General features: G+C 42.4%; 1 protein-coding gene across 1 annotated transcript in view; it reads left to right on the forward strand.

Moving 5' to 3' along the window:
• jcada (junctional cadherin 5 associated a) overlaps positions 1-15,316 on the forward strand; it is a 322,416-nt gene extending 307,100 nt beyond the window's left edge. Inside the window, exon 6 of the transcript XR_012100038.1 lies at positions 15,267-15,316. The gene's annotated coding sequence lies outside the window, so the exon portion shown is untranslated. The remainder of the gene's footprint in view (positions 1-15,266) is intronic.
• Positions 15,317-15,808: the final 492 nt, after the last annotated feature.

Below are 15,808 nucleotides of genomic sequence, written 5' to 3' on the forward strand. Positions count from 1 at the left end.
TTGGTAAACTTCTGTAGGCATCTAGTGGAAAGTGTACTGACTGGCTGCATTCCAGCCTGGGGTAGGAACACCGATGCCTTTGAGTGGAAATTCCTATGAAAGGTAGTGGATTTAGCACAGTACATGACGGCTAAAGCCCTCCCAATCATTGAGCACATCTACATGAAACGTTGCTGGGAAAAGTAGCATCCATCATCAAAAATCCTCACCACCCAGGCCATGCTCTTTTCTCACTGCTGCCATCAGGTAGAAGGTACAGGTGTCTCAGGACTCACACCACCAGGTTCAAGAACAGTTACCACCCCTCAACCATCAGGCTCTTGAACAAAAGGGAATAACTATACTCATTCTAATTCTGGTGTTCTCACAACCAAAGGTCTCACTTTAAGGACACTTTATCTTGTTATTTCATTCTCTCATTATTTAATGCTATCTATTTATATTTGCATTTGCACAGTTTATTGTTCATTGATCCTGTTTACAATTACTGTTCTATAGATTTGCTGAGTATGCCCACAGGAAAATGAATCTCAGGGTTGTATGTAGTGACATATATGTTCTGTGATAATAAATTTTACTTTGAACTTCAAACTTTTTGCTTATTAGGGATTTACTTCCAGTAGTTCCTGCATGTTACCATGATGTCACCAACTAAAAGTTCCTGAAATGGCTCAACATCACACAGGATGAAACTGAAACAGAGACAATTTGCTCTTGCAGTTCTGTGACAGGTGAAATTGTTCAGTGTGTTCAGGAAAATTTCCTCACACAATATATTGAAGGCCCTAACAGGGAGAGGACAAAGATTGGCCTGCTCTTGGGAAATGTGGCGGGACAAGTGACTGAGGCGACAGTGGGGGAGCACTTTGGAATCAGTGACTATAATTCTCTTAGTTTTAAATTAGTTATGAAAAGGGACAGATCTGATCCACCTGTTAAAGTTCTAAATTGAATAGAATATAGAACAGGTCAGGCTCTTTTCACCATGCTTTTCACCAACCTGATCCAAGATCAATCAAACCCTCCTTCTTACATAGCCCACCATTTGTACAATGGGGCAAGGCATATTTTGACAGTAGTAGATAAGAACTTGCAAAAGTGAATTGCGGCAAAGGGATATTTGGCAGGTGCGAGGCCTAAGAGTGAGATAGCATGCGTTCAAGATCTACATGTTCCCGTTAGAGTGAAGGGCAAGGCTGTCAGGGGTAGAGAACCCAGAAAGATGAAATGACATTTAGGCTCTGGTCTGGAAAGAAGGAGGCATGGAGCAGGTACATTCTGCTGGGATTAAGTGAATCCCAGGAGAAGTATAAGGTTGGCATGAGTATTCTCAATAAGGAAATCAGAAAGGCTAAAGAGAGCATGAGTTAGCTTTGGCAGAGAAGATGAAGAAAAATCCAAAAAGATTTTGTAGGCGTATTAAGGAGAGAAGAGTAACTAGGGAGAGAATAAGGCCCCTCAGATACCACTATAGACATATTTGTGTGGAGTTGTAGGAGACAGGTAAGGTTCTCAAAGAGTATTTCTCCTCTATCATTACCATGGAGAAGGATGTGAAGAGTTTTGACCCTGAGTTAGTTAATGGGGTTAGTCTACACTATGGCAGATGAAGTACTGGATGTCTTAAATTGTATGAAATTAGACAAATCTCCTGGGTCTAATCAGGTACTATATATCCAAGAATACTGTAGGAAGCTCAGTAAGAAATTGTGGGAACCCTGGATGAGATATGGGCACCTTTGTTAACGGTGAAGTGCTGGAAGACTGGAGAGTGACTAATGTGCTTTTATTTACAGAGGGCTACAAATTAAAACCTGGGAACTATAGACCAGTAAGCTTAAGCCCGTTGTATATAACTTACTAAAATGGACTCTGAGGAATAAGAGATATAAGCATTTGGAAAGACAAGGGTTGGTTATGGATAGTCAACGTGACTTTATGCATGGGAGATCCTGTTTCATGAAGTTGATTGAGTATTTTGAAGAATAACCAAGAAGGTCAACGAGGTCAGGGTAGTAAACAAATTTTCTCCCTATTTAGAAAATAGCCTATGACTTCATTCCTTCTACCAAAGTCTGTATTAGGTATTGGAACTCAAGCAAAATATCAAGTACTAATTAGCAAAGCATTTTTCTTTTGGATCACTTGAAACTTGAGTTTACTGGATTGGTGAAATATGAGCTTTTCTTCATGCTCGTAGGTCTGTATATTGAGGTCAAAGCAAACAGAAAAGCCAAGACAACTGACCTCTCCAAAAGACCCCTCCATCGCTAGAAATGATATTAATTTTGGGTCTTGAAATGTATGATATTCTAACACTAAAAAAGTAATGAGACGTCTCTTTTATGAGTGATGACTAGGTCTGTTTTGGATGGAATTCTTTGCGTCAATGGAGTAGGATATCAAATCACATTGGATGATCTATAAATAGCAGAATGATTCTGCACTATCATGCAAAGTGATGTCATATGTATGGTGTTGATTGCATTGCTAGTTTGCCAGACTGCGATAAAGCAATATCAAAATCAGAATTAGGTTTATTATCACCGGCATGTGAAGTGAAACTTGTTAACTTCACAGCAGCAGTTCAATGCAATACATAATATAGAATAAATAAATTACAGTATATGTATATTGGAGATTAAAAATCATGCAAGAACAGAAAAAACATACATTGAAAAAGTGAGGTAGTGTTCATGGTTCAATGTCCATTTAAGAATCAGATGGCAGAGGGGAAGAAGCTGTTTCTGAATCATTGAGTGTGTGCCTTCAGGCTTCTGTACCTCCTACCTAATGGTAACAGTGAGAAAAAGGCATGCCCTGGGTTCTGGAGGTCCTTAATAATGGATGTTGCCTTTCTGAGACACCGCTTCCTGAAGATGTCCAGGGTATTTTGTAGGCTAGTATCCAAGATGGAACTGACTAAATCTATGACCTTCTGCAGCTTCTTTCAGTCCTCTGCAGTAGCAGCCCCCTCCATACCAGACAGTGATTCAGCCTGTCAGAATGCTCTCTACAGTACATCTATAGAAGTTTTTGAGTGTATTTGTTGACATGCCAAATCTCTTAAAACTCCTAATGAAGTATAGTCGCTGTCTTGTAAGCATCGATATGTTGGGAGCAGGTTAGGTCCTCGGAGATCTTGACACCCAGGAACTTCAAATTGCTCACTCTCTCCACTTCTAATCCCTCTATGAGGATTGGTATGTGTTCCTTCATCTTATCCTTCCTGAAGTCCACAATCAGCTCTTTCATCTTACAAAGTACATTGAGTGCCAGGTTGTTGCTGCACTAGTTGGTATATCTCACTCCTGTACGCCCTCTCATCACCAACTGAGATTCTACCAACAATGGTTGTATCATCAGCAAATTTGGAGATGGTATTTGAGCGAAGCCTAGCCCTAGCCACATGGTCATGCATATATAGAGAGTAGAGCAGTGCGCTGAGCACACACCCCTGAGGTGCGCCAGTGTTGATCGTCAAGAGGAGGAGGTATTATCACCAATCTGCACAGATTGTAGTCTTCCAGTTAGGAAATCGAGGATCCAATTGCAGAGGGGGGTACAGAGGCCCAGGTTCTATAACTTATCACTCAGGATTGTGAGAATGATGGTGTTAAATGCTGAGCTATAGTCAATCATCAGCATCCTGACATAGGTGTTTGTATTGTCCAGATGGTCTAAGGCCGTGTGGAGAGCCATTGAGATTGTGTCTGCCATTGACCAATTGAAGCAATCAGCAAATTGCAGTGGGTCCAGGTCCTTGCTGAGGCAGGAGTTCATGATCATCCTCTCAAAGCATTTCATCCCTATAGATGTGAGAGCTACTGGATGATAGTCATTAAGGCAGCTCACATTATTCTTCTTAGGCACTGGTATAATTGTTGCCTTTTTGAAGCAAATGGGAACTTCCACCCATAGCAGTGAGAGTTTGAAAATGTCCTTGAATACTCCTGCCAGTTGGTTAGCACGAGAGTTCAGAGCCTTACCAGGTACTCCGTCGAGGCCTTCTGCCTTGCAAGGGTTCACCCTCCTTAAAGACCATCTTTATTTACTTGTATCTACTATTCATGGCTCCACTGTGCTCAAAATTCTGTAAAGAAATGGAAAGGCACATTATTTTTTGAACAAAAAACATGCTGGAGAATAGAATACAGTCCGTTTCTGGAAATGTGATGGTGCTTGGATCAGACGCTGAGAAATCTCTTATCAAAAGCAGGATACCTTGATCCCAAATTTACGTGAGAACTCTGTGTAACATCCATGAAACTTTGAATTCAGAATTAGGTTTGCATTATATTAGTTTTAATAGTTTGGCTGGTGTGATGAGCAGCATAAGAAATAGAGATGTAATGAGACTTGCCTTTGTTTTTCCTTAAAATCGAAGCAACATGTAAAATGGAGAACATATGTAAAAGCATGGAGGAACTTCTACCCAAATGTTGTACGCAATTTAGACTGGAGAAGGCATGAAACAACTTTAGACCCAATCATTGTGTATAATTTGGGCTGCTGGAGGTATGAAGCATCATCCTACCCAATCATTATACACAATATAAGCTGTGTAAGCCTGGAGCAACTTCATACCCAATCACTGTGCACATTTTGGGTTGCATCAAATATAGTTTCCTGTCAAGAGCACAAAGAACAAGTTTGGAAAGGTACAAAAATAACAGGGTTGTTGTCATGGGTGACTTTGACTTCTCTGATATTGATTGGTACCCCCTGGGTGCAAGATATTTAGATGGGGCACTATTTGTTATTTGCATCCAGGAAGGATTCCTGACATAATAGATCTCAAGCCGACTGCAAGAGAGCCCATATTGGATTAGCTACTAGGTAGTGAACTTGGTGTGGTGATAGATGTCTCAATGGGTAATCATTTCAGAGTCAGTGACCACAACTCTTGACTTTTAGCACAGCATTGGACAGGGAAAGGAGCAGACAAAATGCAGAAGAATTCAATCGGGGAGAGCTCAGGGAAATGTTCAATTGAAATCTGAAAGTTGTTCAGGGAACAATAGGTTTGTCTCATTGAGGCAGGGAAAGGGTGGTAGGGAGGCGGGACCATGATTGACATGAGAGGCAGAATATTCAGTCAAGAGAAAGAAGGAAGCATACTTAAGGTTTAGGAAGTAGGGATCAGGTAGGACTCCTGAGAGTTATGAGGTGGACAGGAAGCAGCTTAAGAACAGACTTACGTGAGCTAGAAGGAAACATGAGTAGGCCTTGGGAAGTAAGGCTAGGGAAATCCCAAGGTAGACTACGTGAAGAATAGGAAGATGACTAGAGTGAGGGCAGGACCAATCAGGCATAAAAGAGGGAGCATGTGAATAGAGTTTGAGGATGTAGCATCCTTAATGAATGGTTTGCTTCAGTTTTGACCAGCGAGGGTGACCTTGATGAATATGAGGGGTCAGCATAGAACAGGCTAATGTGCTGGAACCTGTTGAGGTTAAGAAAGGGGCACTATTGGAACTTCTGACAAACATGGGATATACCAGAAGGGATCTGTGGAAGCAAGGGTATGGAATGCCATTGATGATGATGCAGTTGTGCACATTCAAACACATTTACTTCTGTCAGCTGTGTTAAATCTAAAGTGGTTAAAATGTGTTGTAGGAATATCAATAAAAACGTCATTGAACAGACGTGACTCTTCCTGGGGGAAATAAAATGGGTCTTCAATTTATTGCAAGGTGAACTTGACATTTTTAAACCACACAATACTGGTGAAAGTCACATCAAATGATCTCTATGCTCTGTGTACAGTATACACTTAGTGAGAGGTAGTAAGTGCTGAACATTCACCTGAAAGTGGTGGTGAAGATGGACAGAGTGGAGATAAGGTATATGCTATGCTTGCCTCCATTGGCTGAGGCACTGAGTACAGGGTAGGAATGCCCTGTTACAGTAGAGTAAATTGTTGCTTAGGCCACATTTGGAGCGTTGTGTGTAGGTCTTGTCACAACATCATCAGAAGGATACAATTGAGCTGGAGAGGGTGCAGGAAAGATTCATAATAATGTTGCCCGGACTAGAAGACTTGAGCTGAAAGGAGAGTTTGTTTAGTCTGGGGCTGTTTGCCCTGGAAGCTGAGGGATGACTTCATAGAATCATGAAAAGCATTCAGAGTGTAGACACAGTAAGTCTTTTCCCCATGGTAGGGGAGTCTAAAACTGGAGGGTATCATTTTAAGTGAAAAGGGGAATGATTTAAAGGGATCCTGAGCACATGTTGTTTTCACACAGTGGATGATGAGTATACAGAGGCAGTGGTAGAGTAAGGTACAATTATATGTTAAAAATGGTTTTGGATAGGTACATGGATAGGAAAAGTTTCACGGGATAAGGTCCAAATGCAGGCAAACAAAATTACTCCATAAAAAATTCTTGGTTGACATGGACGAGTTGGTCCAAAGGGCTTGTTTCTATGCTGTATAAATATGACCGTCCATTAACCTGAAAACAGTTCCGTAGAAGGATTGGTGATGTCTCCTAACCAGGAAGTTCTCAATGTTTATAAATAAGGCACCAATCAAATTCAAAGCCAGTTTTGATTACCACCAGTAAAATCAGGAAATTTGCATTAATTTAATAATTTACAGGATCTGCAGTATAAAGTGAGCACTTAACTATTTGTATTGAAGCACTGTAAATAATGTTTTCCTTAGAGTAGGGCCGAGAAAGTACAGAAATTGCAATAAAGAAGCTGAGTGATCAACACTGAAGAGAATTAAATTCAATCCTGCCAAACAGCAGGAGAAGAAAAATAGTGAAGTTTCTCTGGCTTATGACAATCTCAGCACTTTAGCAACCTGGAATATTAAATCATGAATGACAAGGCAGAAAGAATAAAAGACAGGTTGGGTCCAGGTAATACGACAAATTTTGAAGGATTGTTTGTCTAAGTTAAATGTAAATTGTGTATTATGAAAAGCAAATATTTAATAAAATACTTGTTCAAAATTCACAGTTGGATAATTAATACTTATAGTCAAGCTCACAAATGCTAAGCTCCCTACTGTAATTAATATTTTGTGTCACAGCCAACCCTAGCTGTGCTTTGTATGTTTTATGCACCTTCTGAACACGTACTGTTTTAGCCATAAAACTGTCATATTATCCAAAATATCAAAAGTGCACTATCATATTTCAATAAACAACAGATTGTCATTTACTGATTTAAATACCAGTGCCTGAAAAGAGCTGGTAACTTGCCTCAATGACGATCACTAGCAGCACTTACATACACCGTAATAAAGTGCTTCAAGAAGTTAGCAAGTCCTGCCTGATGAATGACCTGCATCCGGTCCAATCTGCATGTCGCGACAACAGGTCAACAGCAGATGCCATGTCATTGGCCCTTTACTCAGCTCTGGAGCATCTGGACAATAAAGATGCATACGTCAGAAAGCTCTTCACTGACTACGGCTCGGCATTCGACACTATCATCCCCTTGAAACCCATCACTTAGCTTCGGGACCTACTTCTCATTGTGCAACTGGACCCTTGATTTTCTCACTGGCAGACGTACTTTATTACAGTATGGCAGCAACATCTCTTCCATCAGCACAGGTGTACCACAGGGTTGTGTGCTTCACCTCCGGGCTCTACTCTACTTCGATTACGTGGCTAAGTACAGCCCCAATGCCATATTTAAGTTTAATGATGCCACCTACGTTGTTGATCAAATCAAAGGAGGAAGAAGCTGAAGATCCATGATGCAGGCCTCAGAGGGGGAAAGGAAGTGGAGAGAGTCAGTAGGTTTAAAGTCCTTGGCATTAATATATCAGAGGATCTGTCCTGGGACCAGCATACAAATGTCATCACAAAGAAGGCACAATAGTCCCTCTGCTTTCTTTGAAGTTTGTGTAGATTCGACATGCTAGCAAAAACTTTGACAAGCTTCTGTTGACGCACAGTGGAGAGTATCACTGGTTGCATCAGGGCTAGGTATGGAAACACCGACGCCCAGGATGAAAAATGACCCAGAAACTGGAGACAGCCTAGTCCATTCACAAACTAGAGAAAATCTTCAGATGCTGGAGGTACTCAGCAGGTCAGGCAGCATCTATGGAAAAGAGTATCGTCAATGTTTCAGGTCGAGACCCTGGAGAAAAAGAGATGAGGAGTCAGCATAAAAAGTGGGGGGAGGGGAGGAAGAAACACAAGGTGATAGGTGAAACTGGGAGGAGGAGGGGTGAAATAAAGAGCTGGGAAGTTGATTGGTGAAAGAGATACAGGGCTGGAGAAGAGGGAATCTGATAGCAGAGATCAGAAGGCCATGGAAGGAAGAAAAGGGGAGGGGCACCAGAGTAAGGTGATGGACAGTAGGGAGATAAGGTGAGAGAGGGAAAGGGGGATGGGGAATGGTGAAGGGGGGGTGCCATGACCAGAAGTTTGAGAAATCAATGTTCATGCCATCAGGTTGGAGATGACCCAGACGGAATAGAAGGTGTTACTCCTCCAAGCTGAGAGTGGCCTCACTGTGAGAGTAGAGGAGTACTCCTGTATATCGGTGAGACCCGATGTAGATTGGGGAGACCACTTCACTGAGCACCTATGCTCCATTTTCCAGAAAAAATGGGATCTCCCAGTGTCCACTCATTTTAATTCCACTTCCCATTCTGTTTCTGACATGTCAGTCCATGGCTTCCTCTACAATCATGAACCATTCCAGAAACTAGTGATTCTTGAAAGCTCATTATTAATGCTTCAGCAATCTCTTTAGCCACCTCTTTCAGAACCCTGAAGTGTACACCATCTGGTCCAGGTGATTTATCTATCTTCAGCCTTTCGGTTTCCCAGGAATCTTCTCCATAGTAATGGCAAGTTCACACATTTCTGACTGCTGATACTGGAACTTCCAGCACATTGCTAGTGCCTTCCAGAGTGAAGACTGATGAAAAATACTTATCCAGTTCATTCTCCGTTTCCTTGTCCCCATTACTGCCACTCCAGCATTGCTTTCCAGCGGTTATCTACTCTCGCCTCTCTTTAACACTCTATGCATCTGAAAAACTTTTTGGTATCCTCTTTAATAGTTTAGGATAGCTTACATTTGTGTTCCATCTTTACCTTCTTAATGACTTTTTAGTTGCCTTATGCTGGCTTTTAAAAGCGCCCCATTCCTCTAACTTCCCGCTAATTTTTGCTCTATTATATGCTCTTCTTTGACTTTCATGTTGGCTTTGACTTCTCATGTTAGCCATAGTTGTGTCATCTTTCCTTCAGAATACTTCTCCCTCTTTGGGGTGTATATATCCTGTGCTTTCTGAATTGCTTCCAGAAATTCCAGCCATTGCTGCTCTGCCATCATCCCTGCCAGTGTTCTTTACCAATCAATTCTGGCCAACTCCACTCTCATGCCTCTGTAATTCCACTTGCTCCACTATAATACTGATACGTCTGACTTTAGCTTCTCAATCTCAGATTTCAAGGCGAAATCATTCATTTGATCACTTACCCCCAAGGGTTCTTTTACCTTAAGCTCTCAAATCAATTCTGGCTCAATGTACAATACCCAATCCAGAACAGCTGGTCCCCTAGTGGGCTTCATGCTTGGTCAATGCAGTCTCTTATATGCAATCTCTTAGTCTATGGAGCAGCTTGTGCTTCTAACATCAATTTACTGCTTACAATTTACAGAAAAACTGAAGGCTAATAGCAAGTTTCCTGAACTTATTTACATTTACAATAAGAACTGAAGCCTGATTCTTATTTTAATTGATATCTGCCATATTCATGTAACTCCAGAACACTCCCTTACACTTCCTCCCCTCTCCCACCAGTTGTTTCTGTCATTCAGCTCCCCCTTCTCCTCTAATGGTTCCCATTTTCACCTCCACTTCTTATCCACAATTTATTCAAATCCAGTTCTGGTAGCACCTTGTGTTCCTGTGCACCTCCCTCCAGAAGCTATCTCCCATTTTGACGTTGCTCTCACCCCACCTTGGTCCATCTGTTGCCTTTTTTCCATATTCCTTCTCTCTTTGCGGTCTCCATTGAGCATTCAGCAGCCACAATCTTCCAAATCCGCCCACGCTCTCCTCCCCTACTGGCACTACCTTCCTGTCATGCTACATCCCTCCGTAGTCCACCAATCACCTTGGACTCCTTTCTTGCCATTCCCCTCCTCCTCTCTCTGCTGGCCATCTTGCATTTCCAGTCCTGATGCAGGGGGTTTGACCCGAAACACTAACAACTTCGTTACCTCCCACTAAAGTTGTGCATCTCCCTGAGTTCTTCCAGGCTCCAGCATCTTCAGTCCCTTGTGTCTCCTGATGGTTCCGACTCCGTGTTACTTTTCATTTTAATTTTGCACCTTCCACTTACTTCATCAATGGATAACAATGCCAGATGTCGGCATGCAATCAGCTGCTAATCCATCCACGTATAATTACAGTTTGTGCTGTGTATTTCACATAACATGGTATTTTGATAAGATTGTATTGGAATCCCAGGCTTCAAATGATGCTTAATTGAAGTCTTTGCAATGCCAGTAAGAAACCCATCCAAAAATGGTCTGAGGCTCAATCTTCACATCCATGCTGAATTAACTGACCTTGTTCTAAGTGCTGGAACTGCATAACTCCTCGAGGATAAGGGGGAGAAACCTGGCAAAGATTCCTCCTCACGATCGCTATCCAGTGACCTCTGCTGAAAAGTATGCTCGTGTAGATATCAAGATTGTATACTATTCCCTTGCGTTAAATAACTGCCAGATCACACTGTCCTGGCTCACACATGGCCACGGGGGTGAATTGCTGGGCATGTTTCTAATCTGTTAGCTGGGGCTTTTCACCTCTTGTGTTCACAGCACGTCCTCCAGACTCCCCTTTGGAATTCTAATTTATCAACAAAGAGAATGTGCAGTATATTAAAAATTCTGACTTTTCTCCTCACTTATGCTGCTGAATTTATGGCTTTTACTGTCCTTGCAGAGAGAGGCCCAGAAGGAGTTTCAAACTGCTTTGAATTTTGTCTGAGTAAGGGGTTCAACACCAGATGTTCCCTAAAGTAGTAAAACTGATAACAGACCTTAATTAAAGCAAACTTTCAAATTAAAAATTGTGGTGTATTTCATAATAAACCCTATGATCATATCACTAGGGATCGATATACGCTGTAATCGATTTCTGACATTGGGGAGGAAAATTTACTACAAGGTTAACAATTCTTTAAAGCACATTTTAAAGAAAGGGAAGATCTTTCATTTGTGTAATAATGTGTGTGAACTCAGATAACCTGCAATTGTCTTACTGATTTGCTGTTGGTGTAGTGACTGTCTTAATTCAATGCAACTTGAAATTTTTTGGAAGATCAAATTAACAGAGCTAAAGTGTTCTTTCAGAACCAGAATCAACAAATGTAATTGCAAAAACTGAGCTGACTGATTAAAAATCTCCAAGATTGAAAACCTATCTTGGCAGTTACTTGGACTGCCCAATATGTGACTCCAGTCGCAATTCAATTTTATTTATCACATGTACGTCGAAACCATCAGTGAAATATGTCATTTGCACTAACAACCAACACACTCAAGTCTGTGCTACGGGCAGCCCACAAGAGTTGCCACGCACTCCAGTGCCAACATAGCATGCCCACAATGTTCATCAGAACAACACAGAAAACAACAAGCAACAGGAGAAACAAGCCCCAGTACTCCCTAACGCCCACCCACATACACAGTTCTTTAACCCCAGGACGGGCTCCAGCCTCCAGTAGACATGGACTCTGGCAGGCTGACACTGGACTTTGACCTCCCCAGCAGATTCACAGAGATTTGCAGTCTCACCTCCAACCAACAGCCCTCGACTTCCAGATTTATGATTCCACCCTTGGTCCTCAATCGTAGGACATCCCTATCATTGAATACTAGCCTTTGACTCTGGACTCACCACTGACTGGACCGAAACACTAGGCCTCAAACTCCGGTCTCACTGATTCACAAATTCAGAGGGTTATTGAAAATCGCTCCTCCTACCGTATGGAACTTCAAAACTGAAACCAACACTGCATTTAGCTGCTCTCTGAGACAAGATGGTAAAGCCAATCACTCTATCAACATGCCACAACAGTTCAGGAGTAAGACGTGCAATCATCTGTACACTATCTGCCTAATCTAGTTCTGCATAGCTTATTCTAACCAAAGCATTTCATCATAATGTTATTAACAACATATTTTCATATATTTTGGCATATATGTTCACTGAATTAGATTGTATATTTGACCCTAAACAAATAGGAGGCTGTTTAGATGCTTAAATCTGCAGTATGTTTAAAGATGAAGTTACCGTAGTGTTTGTGACTTGCTCAAAGATTTTGTCCTATTTACTGTATCTACCAAAAGAACTTTTGCTTTTATCCACCTTCCTAAGCCAGTGACATTTTGCAAACCATCAGATATCACCATCTCTCTCCTATTAAACTGGCTCAATAATTCAAACCACAAGCCCAGCTGTTCCTCTACTCAGACAGTCTACTTCCTTCAAACATCAGCTGTGGCTCAGCTGGTAGTATTTTCCATTTGTATCAGAAGATCTGAACACACTTCAAAACTACGGAGGGAAGATCGCACTGCTGAGGTGTCATCTTTCAGAGGAGCTATTACGAGTTTAGCTGCACCACAGTTCATGAGGGGACACTGGATTCCGAAGCGGAAGAAACAGTTCAAAAGAAGTGAGTGGTGGCAGTCGGGACATTCTGCATGCCACAGTTCCCGAGGAGCCATAGGATTGTGCATAAAGAGGCACTTGTTAAGGGCCAGTGTTAGAGGGGAGCGTTCAGGCTTTGGCGAGGAGAGGCAAAGGCTGCAGGTAGATTTTTTTTTCATTTTATTTTTTTTCTTTCTTACGGCACAGTCAGAGTGAGAAGGCAAGCAGGATAGTGGAATGCTCATCTTGGGAAATGTGGAAAGGCAGTTAGACCTCAATAGGTTTCAATAGGTACATTTAATGTCAGAGAAATACATACAATATGCATCCTTAAATTCTTTTTCTTCGCAAACATCCACAAAAACAGAGGAGTGCCCCAAAGAATGAATGACAGTTAAATGTTAGAACCCTAAAGTACTCCCCAGCTCCCCTCTCCCACGCATTAACAGCAACAAAGCAACAGCACCTCCCCCACCAGCAAAAAAGCATCGACACCCTCCACCGAGCACTCAAGCGTGCAGCAACGCATCAATAAAGACACAGACTTACAGTACCTCAAAGACTACTCATTCTGCTGGTAATTCCACATACCACAGGATCTTCCTGTCCCTAATTAGGGTAAGAGAGGTGCCCCCATTTCACAGTGAGAAGGGAGACATAACAAAACAACTCGCTTACTTATGGTGTTAAAAGACTGTTACGTAGTTTTTTCCGAGCTCTGTGCCCAAAGAACTCGGGTCTCCGAGCACACAGCCAGCAGCCGGCTCACTGTTTTCGATCTTCCGTCTCCCACGACACACCAGGCAGCGGCACTGGCCTCGAATCAGCCCGTCACCAGAGCCACGAAAATCCGGCACCCTGAAAGCACGCTAGTCTTCCAGGCCACGTCCTGGGCATATCGAAAAGTGTCTGGTCGTGAGGCCCTGAGAGCGGGTCCCATTTCCACAAAGAACCAAATTCAGCATGTAACTCCAGTTAGGGTCTTCAAAAGAACCCCGAAAAGGAAAAAATAGAAATACAGCTGTTTCCGAAGATGCAAGCCAAGGAGTCGCCGTTAGGTACCATCATCCTAAGCTCATCCAATGTCCCTGATAACTTCACCTGCAAGAGGTGCATCCAGTGGCAGCTTCTTTCAGTCTGTGTTAAGGAACTGGATGAATTTTGGATCATTAGGGAGGTTGAGAGGTGATTGACAGGAATTTCAGGGAGGTAGTCACACACAAAGTGCAGGACACAGGCAACTGTGGTGACTGTCGGGAAGGGCAGACAGGATAAGTAGCCAGTGCAGAGTACCTCCTCACAACAGATAAAACACTTTGGATACTGTCGGTGGGATTGACTTGGCAGGGGAAAGCCACATGGTCTGGTCTCTGGCACCGAGTCTGGCCCTGTGCATCAGAAGGAGAAGAGTCAAGCTGTGGTGACAGCAGATTCATTGGTTAGGGGAACAGACAGGAGGTTCTGTGGATGAGAATGAGATTCCTGGATGGTATGTTGCCTCCCAGATGCTAGGGTCAGAGACAACTCGGATCGATTCCACACATTCTGAAAAGGAAGGGTCAGAAGCCAGAAGTCGTGGTCCACATCCACACAAATCACATAGGTAGGATGGGTGACCAGGTCCTGCAAAGTGAGTTCATGGAGGTATGGGCTGCTGGCAATGGTGGTGGAAGCGGATATGATAGAGTCTTTTAAGAGACTTTTGGATGGGCACATGGAGCTTAGAAAAATAGAAGGCTGTACGTAAGCCTAGTAATTTCTGAGGTAGGGACATGCTCGGCACAACTTTGTGGGCTGAAGGGCCTGTATTGTGCATAATTGTGCTCAGGAAAGCCATCTCACAGGCAGACTGGCAATTCCAGACTAAACATGAATCAATGAAGGATGCGCAACAGCTGTGATAGGGCTTGAATACTATCACTTCTTTAAAGTTAAATCAAGCGACGTAGGAGACAGCAGAGCTTCACTTCCAGCTGAGCTCACTAACTTCCATGCTCACGTTGACCGTCAAAACATGGGGGGACCTTCATGAATCAAAATATTGAGGACAGGAGTTGGGATGTTAGGTTGAAGTTGTACAAGACATTGGTGAGGCCTAACTTGGAGTGTTGTGTGCAGTTTTGGTCACCTACCTGCAGGAAAGGTGTCAATAAGATTGAAAGAGTGCAGAGAAAACTTACAAGGATGCTGACAGGACTTGAGAATCTGAGGTGTAGGGAATGTTTGAATAGGTTAGGACCTTAGGGGAGATTTGATAGAGGTATACAAAATTATGAGGGGTGCAGATAGGGAAATGCAAGCAGGCTTTTTACTCTGAGATTGTGTGAGATTCAAACTAGTCGTCATGAGTTGGGGTGAAAGTTGAAATGTTTAAGGGGAGCAAGAGGAGCAATTTCTTCACTCAGACAGTAGTGAGAGTGTGGGATGAGTTGCCAGTGGAAGTGGTGGGATCTGCGTTCGGTTTCAACATTTATGGAAGGCTATGTTCCCCATGGGTGGGACTCGGCAGTTTAATAATTCAGCACAGACTAGATGGGCCAAAGAGACTTTCTGTGTTGTACCTTTCTATGACTATGACTCTAAAACAAGGTTCTGTTGTTCCTTTCAGAGAGGCAGAAAAGATTCTGTGGGAGGGACTGTATGTCTGGATCCCTGGTCAACGACTGCTCCTCACCCAAACCTCACTAACACAGGTATTTGCCTCCTCTGACATTGCTGTTTGATGGGGCTTGCTGCGTGTGAGCTTGTGACTGAGTTTCTACCAGTTCAAAAATAATGATATGTCAAAAGTGTATTATTACTCTGAAGCACTGTTGGGGATTCTGAAAGATCCTATATAAATGTATTCCTTTCTTTAATCAGCAGGCTGATTTTATTTCTCCCAAAACTAGCCTTGATAATAAAAGGATTAACTGACTAGGGCTAATGGAAAGGATTTTAAAACGTATTTTTATTTATTACCAGTGGAAATATTCAGGAAGTACATTCAATGAAGCTTCTTATTTTGACCAGCTTCCTGGTAAAGCTTATTGGATGTTGCGAAACAAATTATTTGATAATGCAGAGTAGAAGTTGTTTCTCATTATTTGGACAGCTGAGGGCTTAGCTGTAAAGTATAAGCAAAGATCTAGATTGACTCTATGACATTAT

The sequence above is a fragment of the Hemitrygon akajei genome, chromosome 8 (assembly GCF_048418815.1).
Source record: "Hemitrygon akajei chromosome 8, sHemAka1.3, whole genome shotgun sequence".
Lineage (NCBI taxonomy): Eukaryota > Metazoa > Chordata > Chondrichthyes > Myliobatiformes > Dasyatidae > Hemitrygon > Hemitrygon akajei.